Below are 19,365 nucleotides of genomic sequence, written 5' to 3'. Positions count from 1 at the left end.
TGTCTCATGTACCCCCACTATTAATCGAACTAGAGGCTACATACAGAAAACACGCGCGTTAACAACTTGTTCACGAAAACTTATTATATTGGGGTTGAATTTATCCTTTTAATTCTACATCGATTTTGACTTCAAGAACTAGGGCTGATTTCGTAGTCTTAAGGAAAACATATCAAGTTCCATTAGATGATTATTTTTTTCCGGTACATTCCATTTTGCACGTCGTTTTTTTTTCGGGGTTACCCCTTTCACCCTCAACCTTAGGTACGGAAATGGAAGAACGTGTTTAGATTTTGATTGTTGATTCCAGCTCTCATCTAAGCTTGTGCGATATGTTGATATATCGTTATCGCCAATATCAATATGGACATATATCAACATTCGATATCACAAATATATCGACATCGATATATCATCATCCTAAATTTTTGATATCGATATTCGGGAAGGGAGGGGAGGTATAGGGGTCCCCTAAGACTTGCAATGGATGAAGAAATAAAACTTAATTTTTGCAATAATGTCTTCTAATAATTTCTTTCTTACCACAAATTGCAATGTAAATAAATCCCCTTGCAAATTTGCAATATTATATACTATAATTTCTTATCCCCCAAAACTTTTCTGTTCCCGAAAAACAAAGGCACCTGTCAAAAGCAAGTGCTCCGAACTTAGACCTAGAATTTATCATAAGAAAGTATTTTGTTCCTCTCTTTCGAAGATTTCCATCACTTTTTGGCCTTTGGGACTGCTCACTGACAAAAAGTGTACACATGACCGCTATATGCAAACATGCTCTTAGGCAGAGTCAGAGATTTTGAAAAGGAAATGAGTTTTAAATAATAATAATAATAATAATAATAATAATAATAATAATAATAATAATAATAATAATAATAATAATAATAATAATAATAATAATAATAATAATCATCATCATCATCTCTTCATCTTGCATGAGAGGCCAGCAAGTCTGCTACGCCACTGGTGTCCCTTATTCTGTCTTTGTCTCTCTTTCCGTTTCGTGTGGATGTTTGTTCTCGTGCTATTATTATTATTATTATTATTATTATTATTATTATTATTATTATTATTATTATTATTATTATTATTATTAAGTATTCTGCCTATTGGCAGGTCCTGGGACTAATGAGCTTTTATATTTGTTTCTTCTTAATTTTCAGTTTGGGCTTGAAAATGTTGTTTCCATGTTTCTCGATTTTCAGTTTCCTCTTTTAACTCCCAGTTATTTTCTTCTATTTTTCAAGTCATCGATCAGTTGCGTTCTTCTTCCCCCTCTCCTCGCTTTCCTTCCCTTTTTCTTTCTACGGCGGAATGAAGAAGATAATTTCTTCGCAAGATGTGTCCAATCGAATTGGTCTTTCTACGAAGGATGGTGGATAGAAGCGTCCTCTTCTCTTCTATCCGTTTTAAAATGTCTTCGTTTGTTACTCTTATGATTTTATATTAAGCCATTACATTATGTAACCTTTTTTTCTTTTTTATGAGATTTTTTTTGGAGAAAGGAGATAAACTGCTTTCCCCTAATATATATTCCTTATCATTCATCTTGTTTCAACTGCTTAAGAGGCCTCATCACTGCAAAATTAAAATACCGCTAATTTTACAGTAATTATGTTATATCTTGAAATAGATAAAAGATAATCGAAAAGTGGAACAAGACCTCCCTAGACAATATTATTCTGCGTGATATACCGTTATCACCACTCATTTATCTGCTTTCGATTTCCAGTCATTTAGAACTGGCATTTATTTTCGCGTTTCTAAATAACTGCAAACGGAAAGCTACTAGGTGACTCGTGATAACGGTACCTCATGCAAAATAACATCGTCTAGGGAGGTCTTGATCCACTTTTCGATTATCTTTTATCTATTTGAAGATATCACATAATTACTGTAAAATTAGCGGTATTTTAATTTCGCAGTGATAGTTAAGTAAGATCATTTTGTAACTTTCTATGTCATCCATTGTCTTCATGATAATAAAATCGTCATTCTTAACAATGTATTTTATTGTCTTATTTGCAGTTTGCCACACAGATATATTACTGACAAAATTGAGGTTTGGTGCAACACCTTTTTAATTCTCAACCACCACAACTATCCTTCGTTTTGGGGTTGCCTTATATTGCAGGAAACGGAGAATTGCAGGTGGAAATGCACTTTTAGAGTCGTGTATATATTGTAAACTATAGTTAACGTTTTCAAAACTATGGATAAATTATTGTTAATTAAAAAATATAAGCCTATTATGAACAAGAAAATACTTATGCAGTTCCAAAAAAGAAATTTAGTTAGTGATCTCAATGTATTTGTGATAACGATTAGTGGTGGGCACAAAAACCGGCTTTTCGGTTTTCGGTTTTTAGAAAAACCAAAACCGGTTTTTGAAAATTTAAAAAAACGGTTCCGGTGAAAAACCGAAACCGGTTTCGGTTTTCTTCAAAACCGGTTCGGTTTTTCACCGAAACCGGTTATCGGTTTTCTCCAAAACCGGTTCGGTTTTTTACCTGGTCCGGTTTCGGTTTTCTTCAAAACCGATTCCGTTTTTTTATTCAAAATTTGTATTATTTCTGACCAGAATGGTGTTTCGTTGTTCTCCGGAAACCGAATCCATTTCCACACAAATAGTTTTATGTGTTTTCGAAAATTTTTCACCGAAACTGGTTTCGGTGAAAACCGAACCGGTTTTGGAGAAAACCGAAACCGGTTTCGGTGAAAAACCGAACCGGGTTTGGAGAAAACCGAAACCGGTTTCGGTGAAAAACCGAACCGGGTTTGGAGAAAACCGAAATGTTGGTTTTTCGGGTTTCGGTTTTTATAAAAACCGGTTTTGCCCATCCCTAATAACGATATAGAAAGTACGAGAAAGAAAAGGGAAGTTCGCAAGCTGGCAATTCCGCGCGAACACTCTCGTATCATTTGTTACCAGTCAGTTAGCTTATTTCGAAAGCACCAGTACCTTTACAATTCCCAAACTAGATGCACACATTCAGATTCCTTTAGAGACAAAAATTTTCCTCTGACGCTTCTATGAGATTTCTTGTGCATTCCTTCCTATGCTCTAATTTGAATAAACAGTTGCCAAGACCAGTTGCAATGTTTCCATCCCAAGTGATATAATTTTCTCGTTGGCGAACCGAAGTACAGTAGAGCGTCGATTATCCGAAGTAATTGGGGGACATGGGTGTTCGGAAAACTGGTTTGTTCGGATAATCGAACTGTACATGTTTATTTGCCAAAAAGAAGTACTGTACAGTAAATTTATTCATAAAAAGAAGTGTGCTGATTGTTGAAACACAGCGACTGGCGGCTTGGCCGGTCAGCAGTGCCTTATGAAGGCCTTATTAGAAGCAATGTTCCGCCAGCGGTGGCTCAGTGCGGCGACTACTGTGGGAAACTTGGTTTGGGAGTGAGGGGGATGATGGACGGTAGGGTGGGAGAGTAACAGGTGCGAGCGAGTACACAGTTCGGTTAAGCGGTCGTTCGGTTGACCGACGTTCGGATAATCGACGCTCTACTGTACATAAATGAACTACACGAGCTATTTCCAGGAGGAAAGCTCATGTGATTTGGATTCCACGTTAAGCTGTAAATCCAGATTTCTTATAGCATTGATGCTGGAAGGAATGCTAAAGTTTAATCCTACCTACCTAGAGCTATTTCAAAGCGAACTATCAATGAAACGAGTGAAAGAAATGGAATGAGATCTTTCAGTTCCACGTCCCACAAATATGCCCTGTAAGCTAAAGGAGACGGTTATGATGAGAAATGAATGAAGTGGGAGGAAAAGGGAGAACCCTGAGAAAATTCATAACACGGTGTTTGTCCACCACAAAGTCACAAAGGGATCGAACCAGAGACCCCACGCACCAGAGGTGAACGCTCTACCACTGAGAAACCTCTGCCCCATGAAAAGAACCAAATGTCCATCAATTTTAATATATGTTCAGGGAGAAATGTTGAATTCTGCTCAACGAATATGTTTACTGTTACCAACTCCCACTCACTCCATTCAGCACACACTTCATTCCAATTGATTCAACATATGACTAAGACCTTTTAGGAATAACACTAAATGACATGTTCTAACGTAAGTAATATATTTATTAAATATTTACTGCTGTTTACATTTTCGTTTGCCAATAATCCTTTACCATTCAGAAAATTTTTAGAGTTGTGTTTAGCTGGAATGAAAGTTCAATTATGCTCCTTTCCTTTCCTTATCCATTACCAAAAAAAAAAGAAAAAAGAAAAAGAAAAGAAAAAGAAAAAAAACAACATTAATTTGCCAGTGATACCAACTTGTGGGATAAACATCATTTGGTGAGGGAATTCTTATTTTCCTTTTACAAAGCAAGCAAGTGATTTTTTTTTGAATCCCGTTATGTGGGAGAAGCTTTTCCAGTAGTGGTGAATCCCGAGTGCGATTCCCGGTTGCAGAACCTTGTAATTTGATCGCATTACTGTGGTTCGGATTACACTTTAAGCAACGGGTACACTCTCATATAGCCTTGCTGTTGAATTCCATGCTAATCTGAGACCCAACCAGCTAACTTCCATCCATAGCAGAATGTTTAAGCCAAGTAGTATCGATAAAAATTGTTCTTTGTCCTATTGCGTTAACTCTGACTAAGAGTTTTTAACGCTTTTTAGAGTTCTTGCCAGAAGAACACCACTATAGATCATGTACTTGTTTTGGCCGAGAGACCGCGGTGGCTCAACGGTAGAGCATTCATCTCTGGTGCATGCGGTTCTCGGTTCGATATCAGATCACGCCAAGTGAAGTTTGTGGTAGACAAACACTGTGTACGTGTGTTTTTTCGGAGTTCTATCATTTCCTCCCACTTCCTTCATTCCACCATTTCATTCATTTCTTACCATCACCGTTTCATCTAGCCTAGACGGCATAATCGTGGGACGTAAAACTTAAAGATTTCATTTCATTTTTGTTTTGGGAAAGAGCATCAACCTTTAATCTTTCACAACATATGTATGGGATAAAAAGTGCAATGAAATGAATAACCATTACTGCAAAATTAGTGTCAGTTGCCGGTGTTAACTAGAATCGTGTGAACTAGAGCTATTAAAACTCTAATAATGCATTATTGAAATATTCGAATAACACATAATTGTTAGAATATTTATTCGTTATCCAAACAGTTGTTCCTCTTTCGAATAACTGTTCGAATATTTGTTCGAATATTTGTTCGAATATTTATAACGAATACGCAAATATTCGAATAAGAACAGAAACATTTTTCGAATAACGAATGTCGTACAATTATTTGAATAATTTCAACAGCCCCAGTTTGAACCTTATTTTTTTTAGCTACCTTGATCTAGGCCCTAACCCTAACACTAAGATAAGGGTGCGAGATTATTTTGGGGGATCTCATTTAAGTCTACCTTACATTCATACATACATATACGAACAAACAACTAAAGCTTTCAGGGGGAGGCTGAAGGTGTCGCAAGTTGCTCAGCTTCACTGTCATCCCCTACCTATGGGCCTGCCTTGATAACGAAGTACAAGGCACCCTGAACTCAATATTGACGGTAAATCATCGAGAAACTAATACAACCAAACGGTAGTAGGATGAAAGTGTTACAGTTGCTTAGGCGTGCATCCAGAAATTTTTGTTGATGTGTCCACGCTTTACAGGCTTCAATACTACAAGCCATTACTTCTATGTAGTATTGAATGGGTATTATTAGGTACCCGATAAGGGTCGCGGTAGCTCAGTGGTAGAGTGTTCACTTCAGGTGCTTGGGGTCCCGGGTTCGATCCCAGCTATCGCCAAGTGAACTTTGGGAGGAAACGGGAGAACCCCGAGGAAATCCATGCACACGGTGGTTGTCCACCACACTTTCTTCCTTCCACCATTTCATTCATTTCTCTTCATCACCGTCTCCTTTGGCCTAGCCTGCATAATCGTGGGACGTAAAACTCAAACATTTCATTTCATTATCATTTGGTACCCGATAACTAATCGTAAAATACTTCCACCTATACTTTCAGAAAAAATATGATAGAACTAGATTGTTTTTATGAGAGAAAGAGTTGAGTTTGAGTTTAACGTCCCTTTCAGCAGCGAGTCTATATAAGACGTGGACCTACTGATTAACGTGGAATCCGAACCACATGCCGGAAATCGCACCCGGGTCTCCCACGCCATTTATAAGAGAAAAAGTACAGATGAAGTGTAAAATCAAATGTTCATGGTACATCAATCATTTCCCTGTGAAACAAGGATAGTTTTATTAAGAAAGTTTACAAATGTATCTTTAGTTAGGAAGTTTTGGGGGGAGTTCAGTCACGGTGTACTCCCCCGTGGGTGCCTCATTACAGTAGTTCCAGGAAATACTGATAATTCAAATGAGCTAATATTTGGCATTTAACCATACCTTTACGTTCACAGAAGCGGCAGAAAGAGACAAGTAGAGAATCGGGGGGAAGGGAGAAGTGTGCCAATGGAATAAACAGTATAGAAGTAACCATAGCTCCTCAAATGATTCAAAAACATGGATGCACTGTTTCTTCCAAGCATTATTCCGGCGTAGGGTGATCATACGACTCATTAATCGGGATTGTCCCCTTTTGAGAACAACAACAAAAAAAAAAGCCTCTATTTTCATTGACAATGATTTGTTTTCACAACAAACATTATTAATGTTAGCCAGATGACGAGACAAGACGAAAAATAAGGTTTTCTCGATTCGTAAATTTTTGCAAAAGTCTCATCTTGATCTTCAGAAAGCTTATTTAGTTTCATCTTGTTTCGTAAATTTAAGTACACACAAAATTTAAGCCCTAATTTTGTTTCTAATTTCATTTAGAAGTTATCAGAAACCTCGCGTCACTAGCGATCCACGATGAGTGATATAACGACATTTCAACCATATTATTATTGGAGTATGTTGTGTAATGACTTGGCTACCTTTAAACGTTGATAATTACTCTTCAATATATTCGTACAATCAACTTATCAGTTTACAGTTTTTATACTATGTATCATGTAATACGAAAACAGATTCTGAGATCTAAGACTTGGGTGAACTCATATTGCTTACGATAGAAACTTAAGAAATGTTCCATTTGTCTCGAGTTTGAAATTTTACTCCACATTTCGTTATTAGGTAACATTGCTTTATTAAGTTTCCAAGGATGTACGGTACTTGTTTACTTGTTTGTGCTACTTCTTGATCCTTATTCCGTAGCGGTTTGAAACAACGCAATATAACATTTGCAGTTTGTTTGCGATAGTCGACATATATTACTTGTTGCATGATTTGCATTGCGTGATCAACAAATTTTGCGAACAAGTTTTGAATTACGGAGTAAGACGTCTTGTGTCTGTCCAGTTTATTGAGAAGATGAAACAATAAAATGAGATCTTTCAGTTTCACGTCCCACGTTCATGCTGTGTATGCTAAACGAGACGATGACGTTGGCAATAAGGAGGAATGAAGAAAGTGAGAGAAAATGGGAGAACAGTAGCGTCATTTCAAATTCCGATAACGTACTTGAACAGGGAACATTGGTAGGATGTTGAGAAAATTCCCTCCAGAAATCCCTCCCATCAATTTTGGCCCCCTCTGGAGCGGCCCCAGGTGAAAGCACACAATTCAAATGTATTTTGAATAATACTATAAGGGATAAGAAATGACTGTACTAAGTTTCGTATTGATAGACAGAACAAATATGAGGAAAAAGTTTGTATACCAATACACGTTTTCCTCTCATACTTATTCTGTCTATCAATGCAAAACATGGTACACACACTTCCTATCTCCTATATTATTTTTGAGACACATTTGCATTGTATGCATGTATCCGGGGCCACTCCAGAAGGGGCCACAGTTGATGGGAGGGATTTCTGGAGGGAATTTTCCCGACATCCTACCAATTTTCCCTGTTCAAGTACGTTATGGACCCCACTACATAGCACCTCTGGAAATCTTATTTCATGCTGAAGAGAATGAACTATAATCCATGACTTTCCAATGAACAGTGTTGATGCAATAGCTATTTCACTGCGGATCTATACCTACGATTTTCTTTATTCTAACAGGGTTAATGGGTTCCAGGGACTTACTTCCTTGTCCGTGGCACCTATTTTTTTTTTTTTTTTTTTTTTTTTTTGTGCATGAACATATCTTTGTTATGTTTATCGAATAGACTAGGTTTGATTTGTATGTCCGGATGACAGGTTCATGTCCGTTCCTTGTCAGTTCATGATACCCCGGACTTTTGGAACACTCAGTATATATAGTACGAGATCGCGGTGGCTCAGTGGTAGACCGCTCACTTCTAGAGTGTGGAGCCACAGCTCGCGCCAAGTGAGTTTTATGGTGGACAAATACCGTGAGCGTGGGTTTTCTCGGAATTCTCCCGTTTTCTCCTACTTTCTTCATTCCACCATTTCATTCATTTCTCATTATCACCGTCTCTTCTAGCGTAGCCAGCATAACCGTGGGACTACAACTTAAAGATTTCATTTAATTTATTCGACTGTTAGTTACACAACCGTTTTTGTTTGCCATAATAAGTCATCATCTCTTGCGCGTTGTCAATAACCATTTGTCTGCTATGGGAGAAAGGAACCTGGTGACAGGAAGGATTCCCATTTTTCATCCTAGACCAAAATAATTTGTGGTAGACAACATGTCCACAGTGTTTTGCGTGCGCTATTTTCTCCCACATTCTTATTTCACCAAACATCCCGTAACACAGGTCAACATGTTTAAAAAAAAACAAAAGAAATGAATGTTAAACCTGATAGAGTTCGCTCTCCTGAATTCAAAAATGTAATCAGAATCGTTCCATCAGATGTTTTGTTGTGACATCATTTCTTGTGTGACATCATGTTGTGACATCATTTCACCCTTAGAAATGTACGTGGAACTGTTGGAGCAGAATAGCTTAGCTGTTGATTAACGTAGAAGAATGATTTAGATATCAGATTGTTCTGAAGGGATAACTGTGGGGATTACAGAAATGATACAATTTCCTAATATTTTACCAAAATTCAGTGAATCCTCCACTACTCTATGAGATCGATGATGACAAACTCCATACTAAGTTAAAGTTTTATCCTTCCATAATGGTATATCTAAATCATCCTTCTACGTTAATAAACAGCTGAACTATACCGCTCCGAACACATGCATGTTTTTTTTTATTTTTTTAATAAAATTACGATCCGTTTCGCATATAAGAGTAAAAAGAATAATTGTCACAACAAAACCTTGTCTACTGGAATGATTCTGATCACATTTTATAATTCAGAATGAAAAAAGGCACTTAGATTTGGTAACTTGTTCTTGTGAAAGAAGAAAATATTATTTAAAGACTAGCGTATTCATTAACTGTAATTAACGACCTGTCTGTTTCAAAATGAAAACGAAATGGAATGAAATTTGTAAGTTTTACGTTCCACGGTTATGCCGGTCAGGCTAAAGGAGACAGTGATTATGAGAAATGAATGAAATGGTGAAATGAAGAAAGTGGGAAGAAACGGGATAACCCCTGAGAAAACCCACAAGAACGGTGTTTGTCCACCACAAAGTCCACACGGCGCGAGCTGGGATCGAACCAGGGACCCCAAACACCGGAGGTGAACGCTCTACCACTTTTTTTTTTTTTTTTTAACAGCGTACCAGTGAGCTAACTTTTTTTTTTAAACCTTCTTTATTGAGAAGAACAAACAAAGTACATGAACATATTAAAAATTAAAAAAAAGTGAATTTATACATTTGTAAAAAAATATGGTAAAATAAAAAAAAAACGAAAAGAAGAAGAAAGAAAAAAAAAACTGACATAATGAACAAAGACAATGCAAATATACATAGGTGTCTGCACGGGGCAGGCAGGTTACATAATTATTAGTAGATTTACCATTAGTTATTCCTACATTATCATGAGCTGATATGATAAAAGTGTATTACAGATTTGTCATCTTTCTGTTTATTATTATTATTATTATTATTATTATTATAACATTACATACATGGACAAAGACTCTGTAAGAACAGTTAAATAGTTAGCAAAAAATTTCCTTTTTCGTGCAGGTGAGAGAAGGCTGGCCTGATATTGCAAATATTGCTTGTATAATTCTATATGATAAGGCCGATTAGTATGCACAAGAAACATAATTGTCTGTATAGTTATCCAGATAACAGCATTGTTTTTAAATGTCGGAAAATAATTAAAAGCAGGCCACAAAATAAGTTCTGTTACAGTAAAGCTATGAGGTGAAAGACGACAAATTTTGCTAATTAAAATACAAAAATACTTCCAAATGTTTGGTACGTTGGAACAGGCATGAAACTTATGCGCTAGTGTATCAAGATTGTTGCAGTATGGGCATATATTACTATTTACAATACCTATATTGTGAAGTTTTTCCAATGTTTCGTATACATTATTGACTATAAAATACCAGGTTGTACGTTGGTGGTGAGTGAGAAAGGAAGCGTTGATGTTTTTCCATATAGCATTCCAATTTTTATGTGGGTGCTTTAAGACAACAGTCGGTATACTAGTAACCCACAAGCGAACATAGCGCCAGTAAAGGTTGTTGACCGAACCAGTTTCAATTGGATCTTTTGCTAGCAAGGCGTATATCATATCAAGTATGACATCACGTAAATGAGGAAATTTGTAGCTCCAAGGAAACACGTGTACTGGCGCCTGAAGGTCTAAACAGTGGAAGCAGACATTGATAACAGCAGCCGTAATCGAAGTCTCGTGTTCACAGACCAGCTTACAACTTCTGTGCATAAGAAGGGCACGTGCCTGTGCTTCTATGTGCAAAAAGCCTATGCCGCCTTCACGTGAGGGGAGGTAGAGTTGATTCTTAGCCACGCGTAAGATTTTGGAATGCCATAAGAAAAACAAAGCGTGACTGGTTAACTGGTTAGATATTTTAACTGGCATTGGTAAAATCTGTGCAATGTGGCTGAAAATACTAAAAACAGACGTTTTGAGAAATAAGTTTCTACTAAAAATGTTCATGTTTCGCTGTCTATGAGTTATAAGAAGACTTCGGATTTTATTTGCTGTAAGATTATATGACTGTTCTACTGTTTGATTGATATTATTGTACCACCATACACCAAGTATTTTGACACTTTGAACCGTATCATAGTAGTTGCTATATGAAGCATTGTATTCTGGATGAATACATAATATTTTTGTTTTTCTGTGATTGAGTTGCGCTCCAGAAGCCTGTTGATATAAGGTTAATAACCGTTGTAGGCTATTCATGTCGGCCGGATTTTGTAAACAATAGTGGGAATCATCTATATAACTTTGTACAGTTAGTTTGGTATTGTAGACAGATACACCAGGGAGTAAACGTTCAGTCGCGTATATAAGTGGTGCAAGGGACAAACTGAATAATAAACTTGACATTGGGTCACCTTGCAAAATACCATTATTAATGTTTATTGGGTTACTTAAGCCACCATTAACTTTAATTTTTGACAATCTATGGGTATAAATTCCTCGTACAAGAGAAATAAAGGAGGACCCAAAACCATATTTCTCAAGGACTTTGAATAAGTAGTCATGGTTAATAATATCAAAAGCTTGAGAATAATCCGTGGCTAAAATAGCAACGGGTGAAGGAGCAGTTGATTCGTGGTAGGAAATGAAATCTCTAAGATTTGATAAAGCCTTATAGATCGGGTTCTGTTGGCCTATTCCATATTGATGTGCACTTAGCAGTTTGTCACTAAACACTTTTATGCGTGCAGTTAGACAGCGTGTTAAAATTTTTAAATCCGTACACAGAAGGGAAATAGGTCTTAAATCATTAACACTGGAAGTGCGAGAATGTTTAGGTACTAAAACTGTAACACCTGTGCGAAGAGATTCACCTAGAACTAGAGTCTGCCTATATTCATTGAAAAGGTTCGTAAGAAAGGGTGCTAAAATATCTATAAAGGTTATATAGAATTCTAGAGGTAGGGAATCAATCCCCGTAGATTTTCCTCGACGGCCGGAAACAATGGCTGATTTAAACTCTTCTACTGTAAATGGACTAGATAGATATTCTTGATCCTGTTTCTGTAGGACTGTAGGAAGATAGTTGAGAAGTTCGGGACTGTCACAGAAGGAAGTAGGCTTAGCATACAGCTGTTTATAATGATTTGTGACACAATGTATTACTTGCTCACCTACATACACGTGACCGGTGGCATCTTTAAGCTGAGATATAAATTTCTGCTTTCCACGCATGAGTTCTTTGTTGATTTGTACAATTCCGGGAGTTTCTAAGTCGTCATATTGATGTATTTTACTGCGAGTTGTGAAACCTTGGATGCGGCGTTTGTGCATGGCTAATAGGTGGGCTTTAATTTCTTGAATTTGAGGTCGAAAATTGCTACCTTGAAGTTGTTCTTTCATGTAGTCTCTTAAGAGAGTGGTGTAATATTGATACTGAGTACAATATGAAGCATTCCGTTTCCGACAATATTGTTGAGTAATCACTCGAAACTTCGGTTTGACTTTCTGTTCCCAGAAATGCATAAGGGATCCTTTGTAATATTGATGACGGTGTAAAAGATCTGCCCATTCTTGGTGAATAAGATGGATGTAGTCAGGCTCCTGTAGGATGGAGGTATTAAAATACCACAAGCCGCTTCGTTTTAAAAATTTTGAGACGGGGAGATCAATGGTCATTATAACTGCCAGGTGGTCACTAAAGCAGATGGGTGTAATTTGTACATCTCGAACCCCATGAAGAAGAGATTTACTGATATAGAATCTGTCCAATCGAGAGGAAGACGATCCAGACGTGAAGAATGTATGTCCTGGTTCATTAGGATGAAAATGGCGCCACACATCCACTAAATCATAAGTTGTTATTAGTTGACGGAGAGCAGACGAATCACTGAAATGAGGATAAGCATCGAGAGGAGAAAGTGTGCAGTTATAATCCCCGGCAAGAATGCATGGGGACTGACCATTATACAAAGCCGGGGGGAGTTCAGTAGCAAAGAAATTATTTCGTTCTCTTTTATACGAAGAACCAGATTTAGCATAGACACTGCACAAACGAATATTTTGTAAATCTCCGGTGGTAATACGCTCACTGGGATGTTGTAAAGTTACCAAAAAATTGAGATCACTGCGGTAAATAATGGCGGTTCCTGAAGCTGTTTCACTAACACTGGTAACATGAGAATGATTCGGTAGGTAATGGAATTCCGTGACTGCGACTTCCTGAGCAAACAAAACATCGATTTCTTCTTGGTGTATAAAGTCACTTAGGGCATGGTGCTTAACTAAAGAAGTGAACTTATTGAGATTAACAGTCGCTAAACGGAACGTAAACATAAAAACGAGGAGAGACAAGAAATATAAGCGAGCGTTACAACACATGATAAATAGTAGGTAATATCACTGCAGAAAGAATAAAGAAAAGTACCACAATGCAGTATTATGATGCCACTACAATTTTAGGTACCCCCTTTTTCGGAATTAACCACTGATTTCAACTTTTTTGTGGATGCTCGCGTTTGGCGTGCATGAACGACAGAAAGATCGTGTATAGGACGCAAGTCCTTACTACATACACTACTGAGTACTTTTTCTTTACTGAGTTTGCGTTTATCACTATGAGTAATTTCTGTATCTGAGTCACTTGTGGAGTCACTACCGCGAGAGCGCGATGTTAAGTTGAGAGCGAATTCTGGTGGAACAGCTAAAGGTACGGTCTGAGAGACGGAACAAGTCTCTTCGACTAAACCAGTATCACTTACCGTAGAAACTGATGTGACGACTGTTGAAACAGCTGGTGCGGTGCTGGGTGTTATGGGTGCTGGAATAATTTTAGTATCCTGAGTTTCTTCCACTTCCATGGTATTAGATGGTACAGGTTCTGCAGGAGCCGATTCGGAGTGAATGGGGGGATCTGCAGGCTGGTTGTCTGATTCGTTCGGTGGATTTGAAGAAGGTGATTCCAGAACATTCTTACGAAGCACGGGAAAAACACTGTAACTACCTGTATCAGGAGCTGATGGATCCACTGGTAAATTATGAGGTACTCGCACAATGGGAGAAACGGAACTGGTTGATGAAGATGGCACAGTAAGACGGGAATTCCTCTTCTTAGGACATCCCTGAACAAAATGGTCGGGGGAGTTGCAGATGGCGCAAGTTTGAATTTGACCAGGAAAGCTGGTAAACAAACGTAAACCACAGACCGTGATAAACGAAGGAATGTTTCGTTTAATAGTCATTTTAACAAGCTTACGACCCGTTCGGGTAGCATAAACATGTTCCTTTGAATATTGTTCGTCGACAATACTAGTAACATCGCCATATTGGGAGAGCACACGCGTTAATTGCATGTCACTAAGTTCCATGGGGCATAAGGACACCTTGACTATCACCACAGAATTATCCGCCAAATCAATAGGCAACACATGTTCCCCATTATTATCGGAGTAGGTCACTACTCCATTAGTACTAGCTAGGATTTGTTCACATAACACTTTGTTAATTAATTTCAGATATAAGTTCTTACGTAGAAAGTCCATTTCAATGGACAACACCTGATCAAGGGTTAACTTAAATACCTTACGTATCCATTCATGAACAGCAATAGACGTGGGCTTTTGACTCACCGTAACAAAGTTGATACGCAATGTATTAGCTCTTATGCAACTCATGGCAGTAATTCGACGATAAACGTCACCAAACTATGAACAAAATAAATATGCACTGAAAATGCTTATAAAGTTAGAACGGTTAAACTGAAAATAAGTCACACTGAAACTTCAAGTTCTCACAAAAAAAATAGCGATGTAAACAAACACTCGAAACTAGAGCGACGGCAGAGACGATGTTACTCGCCTCGTTGCGAGCGCTGAACTGTGATGTAATCAGAATCGTTCCATCAGATGTTTTGTTGTGACATCATTTCTTGTGTGACATCATGTTGTGACATCATTTCACCCTTAGAAATGTACGTGGAACTGTTGGAGCAGAATAGCTTAGCTGTTGATTAACGTAGAAGAATGATTTAGATATCAGATTGTTCTGAAGGGATAACTGTGGGGATTACAGAAATGATACAATTTCCTAATATTTTACCAAAATTCAGTGAATCCTCCACTACTCTATGAGATCGATGATGACAAACTCCATACTAAGTTAAAGTTTTATCCTTCCATAATGGTATATCTAAATCATCCTTCTACGTTAATAAACAGCTGAACTATACCGCTCCGAACACATGCATGTTTTTTTTTTATTTTTTTAATAAAATTACGATCCGTTTCGCATATAAGAGTAAAAAGAATAATTGTCACAACAAAACCTTGTCTACTGGAATGATTCTGATCACATTTTATAATTCAGAATGAAAAAAGGCACTTAGATTTGGTAACTTGTTCTTGTGAAAGAAGAAAATATTATTTAAAGACTAGCGTATTCATTAACTGTAATTAACGACCTGTCTGTTTCAAAATGAAAACGAAATGGAATGAAATTTGTAAGTTTTACGTTCCACGGTTATGCCGGTCAGGCTAAAGGAGACAGTGATTATGAGAAATGAATGAAATGGTGAAATGAAGAAAGTGGGAAGAAACGGGATAACCCCTGAGAAAACCCACAAGAACGGTGTTTGTCCACCACAAAGTCCACACGGCGCGAGCTGGGATCGAACCAGGGACCCCAAACACCGGAGGTGAACGCTCTACCACTGAGCCACCGCGCCCTCTGTCTGTTTCAACCGATAGGTATGAACATAGGGCATTAAATTAAAGATTTATACACTACACTCATTTCTGTTACTTATGCAACCACTCAGAGCACACCCAAAAATCCTTCTCCGTCTTGATTATAACTATGTTCGAAATATCTATGTTCTCTCAACGAACTTTTGTGCCTTGGTGGGACGCTTTTCCATAGATCATGAATCAGATCTATCTTTTCTAACAAAATATCCGAGAATCCTCTACGCCGCCACTGAAAGATCGTGAATCATGTGTCTTTTGGACAGAGAGAACAAAAATGAAATGAAATGAAATCTTTGAGTTTTACACCCCACGGTTATTCCGGCTAGGCTAAAGGAGACGATGATGATGAGAAATGAATGCAATGAAGAAAGTGTGAGGAAAGGGATAACCTCAAGAAAATCCACGCACACGGCGTTTGTCCACCACAAAGCTCACTTGGCGCGAGCTCGGATAGAACCAAGGACCCCATGCACCAGAGGTGAACGCTCTACCATCGAGACACCGTGAGAGCCATCGAGACACCGTGGAGAAAGAGAACAAGTTTAGGACGTTAACATGCCGTCTTAGTCTCTATAGCCAGAAGTTTCGGATATATTCATTTTCAAAGTTTATTTTTGGATCAAAAGATCCAATATATTTCAGGCAAGAAATTTCTTGTAGCCCTTATATCTCGAGAACTACATATAGTGTAGCCAAACAAAAACTAACAATTTACTCAGTATGATGTGCTTATTCCGTAAAAAAAAAAAAAAGTACGAAAACTCGATTTACGGACCGTTCATAAATTTTGTGGCCCCTGATCCACAAAATTCAATATATTTCATACAAACATTTTCTTGTACGCCCCATATTTTGAAAACTACATATAGTGCAGCTAAACCAAAACTAACAATTCACTCATTATGATGTGCTTATTCCGTAAAAAAAAAAAAAAAAAAAAAAACGAAAACTCAAGGACCGTTGAAAAATTTTGTGGCCCCTGATCCCAAAAAATCAATTTATTTCATTCAGTCAAAAATTTTCTTTTACGCTTCATATCTCGAGAAACTACAAATAGTGTAGCCAAAAACAAACTATCACTTAACTCAGTATGATGTGCTTATTCCGTAAAAAAAAATACAAAAAACTCGATTTAGGTGCCGTTCAAAAATTTTGTGGCCCCTGATCCAGAAACTAATTATTGGCCAAGATCGCAATCTTTTGATGCATTTTTGGATCATTCCTAAAATTCTTGTGTCACACTTAAGGCAGCCAGTATCAAACGATTCTGCGGAAATGTTTACCAGATTGTTCTTTCTTGTTCTCAAGAGATTTCCAAGTGTTGTAAACTATGTATGAGTTGGGGAGTAAATTTATTACTTCATTTAATCATTACCAGGTCTTAGAAACCGTGGACGTGGAAATTACAAATTTTGTATAAATCTCCTCCTTAAACCCTCGGCCAGAGTTTCTCAACCTGAGGGTGGCGAAGATAAGCGGAAGAGATAAATATAATTATAATCTGATACCAGAAAATATTTTTTTAAAAATATTATTTTGAATTTTGTTCTGATAGGCATATTTTTATTTTTATGCATACTGTTAAGAACAACAAAAATATGTCTACTAAACGTTTTCAACAAATGCAGAGTTGTTTAGAAATCAATTTAAATGAAAGAGGCACGATATGCAACTAATGAGAACTGCATATTGAAATACCAGAAAAATACAAAATGCAACAAAACCTACATATTGAAATACAATTAAAATTGAAAGGTAATGAGATACCTGAGCATGTGTGATTTCACTAGTGCGGCATGTCCGGTTCAATTTTCGTGACACACATTATCAACTCATTTAAAATACTCAATAACTTTTCTAACAACTATCCAAGATTTTTTAAACCAAAATTGGAAATAACTTTATCTTTTTTATCATGTGACCCAAAATTAAAAGAGTTATGAAATTTTAAAATTTTCAAACGTCCTCCGTTTTAAAACAGCATGACGGATCGGATTCGATATTTGGTTTTAATCCACTCGCTCTTATAGAAGTCACTTTATCCAGCATATACAAGAAATGGATTCTACTATTATAGAAATAAATGGATATCGTGAGATCTCCTCAAGAGGTATATTAAAAATCCGACAAAAGCTTATTACAAACCAGATCTTATAACGGGGTCGCTGGCAAGATGATGTGATAAAATGGAGTCGTGATAGAAATTAGGTTCATAACCACTGCCCTAGACTATAAATTAAAAGAGCTTTTCCAAATGCAACCTCTGAGGGATCTTGAATCTTTTCTCACCTTTCACCACGTATGAAAATCTGTTGTCTACAGTAAATCTGAAATTTGGTATCGAAGTTTCCCATATACCCTAGGCTGTGTGAAACTAGGATTTGCGAAATTGGAGGACCTTAAGGATCAAATCAATTTCACCTTAAAGAATCAAATTAAATACCAATACTTGGAATACTTGTATGGAAGACCAGAGGATTAAAAAAGAAGAAGATAAAATGAAAACTAATTAATTTCACGGGTTAACTCGACAAAACCAGTTGGTGACCAATAAAATATAAAAAATTTCATATATTCGTATGCTGTTTACAATAATATTGCACGAAATGTCCAGCATTCAAGTAAAAGAATATTATATATATATATACTAGTTGAATACCCATTCTTCGTATGGGTCAGATAAAATATCTATGTAAACAAACTGAACAACGAAAGGGAAAAAAAAATATATCGGTCATTTTCCACTACTTTTACATATCCCGGGTAAAGGCCCTCTGAGACACCCCTAGTTCGAATTTTGAAAAAACAACGCCTTTGCTCCCCAGCCGATAGGGGCTGTTATTTGGAAGTCAGCGACTGTGGGAGTTTCATCATTCATCTCAGCGATCGCGAAAACTATGGATTTAACACTAATATCGGTCATTTTGGATTATTTTTACACGTCTCGGTACCCCCTCGCAGGTGATCCCCGGCCCGCATACTATGGTAGCTGAATTTCAAAGTCATTACTAATGAAAATGCCACCATTGATCTCAGCGACCTCAAAAAGTGTGGATTTGACACTAATCTCTGTCATTTTGGATTATTTTTACATGTCTTGGTATCGCCTCCGGTAACTTCCGGCCTACAGTCGAATGGGCTGAATTTGGAAGTAAGGTGATCGGAGTTTCACCATCGATCTCAGTGACAGCGAAAACTATGAATTCGACACTAATATTGGTCATTTTTTTACTACTTTACATGTCCCGGTAAACGCCCCTTCTGGTTCGAATTAAAAAAAAAAAACTCTTTGTCTTGTTGTGGGGCCTGGACCGAGGTACCCGTGACCAAAATTTTGTAACTCTTGGTGCACTCGTCTGGTCCCCAGGCCACACATAGACAGACAGACAGACAGATAGACACAAACAAACAAAGTCTATTTTATTTATATTAGATAGATTAGAACATAAAGGTATATATATATATTATCGCACAGAAATCATGTAATTAAGGCTTTAATTTTAATTGAAGTGGATAATAATAAAATATAATATTGAGAGTGTATTGCTATATTTTGGAGAAAGGAATATCAAAGGGGATCCATAACTAAAC

This window comes from Thermobia domestica, chromosome 6 (genome assembly GCF_964235325.1).
Source record: "Thermobia domestica chromosome 6, izTheDome1.hap1.1, whole genome shotgun sequence".
NCBI lineage: Eukaryota > Metazoa > Arthropoda > Insecta > Zygentoma > Lepismatidae > Thermobia > Thermobia domestica.
Note: the sequence above shows the minus strand (reverse complement) of the source record.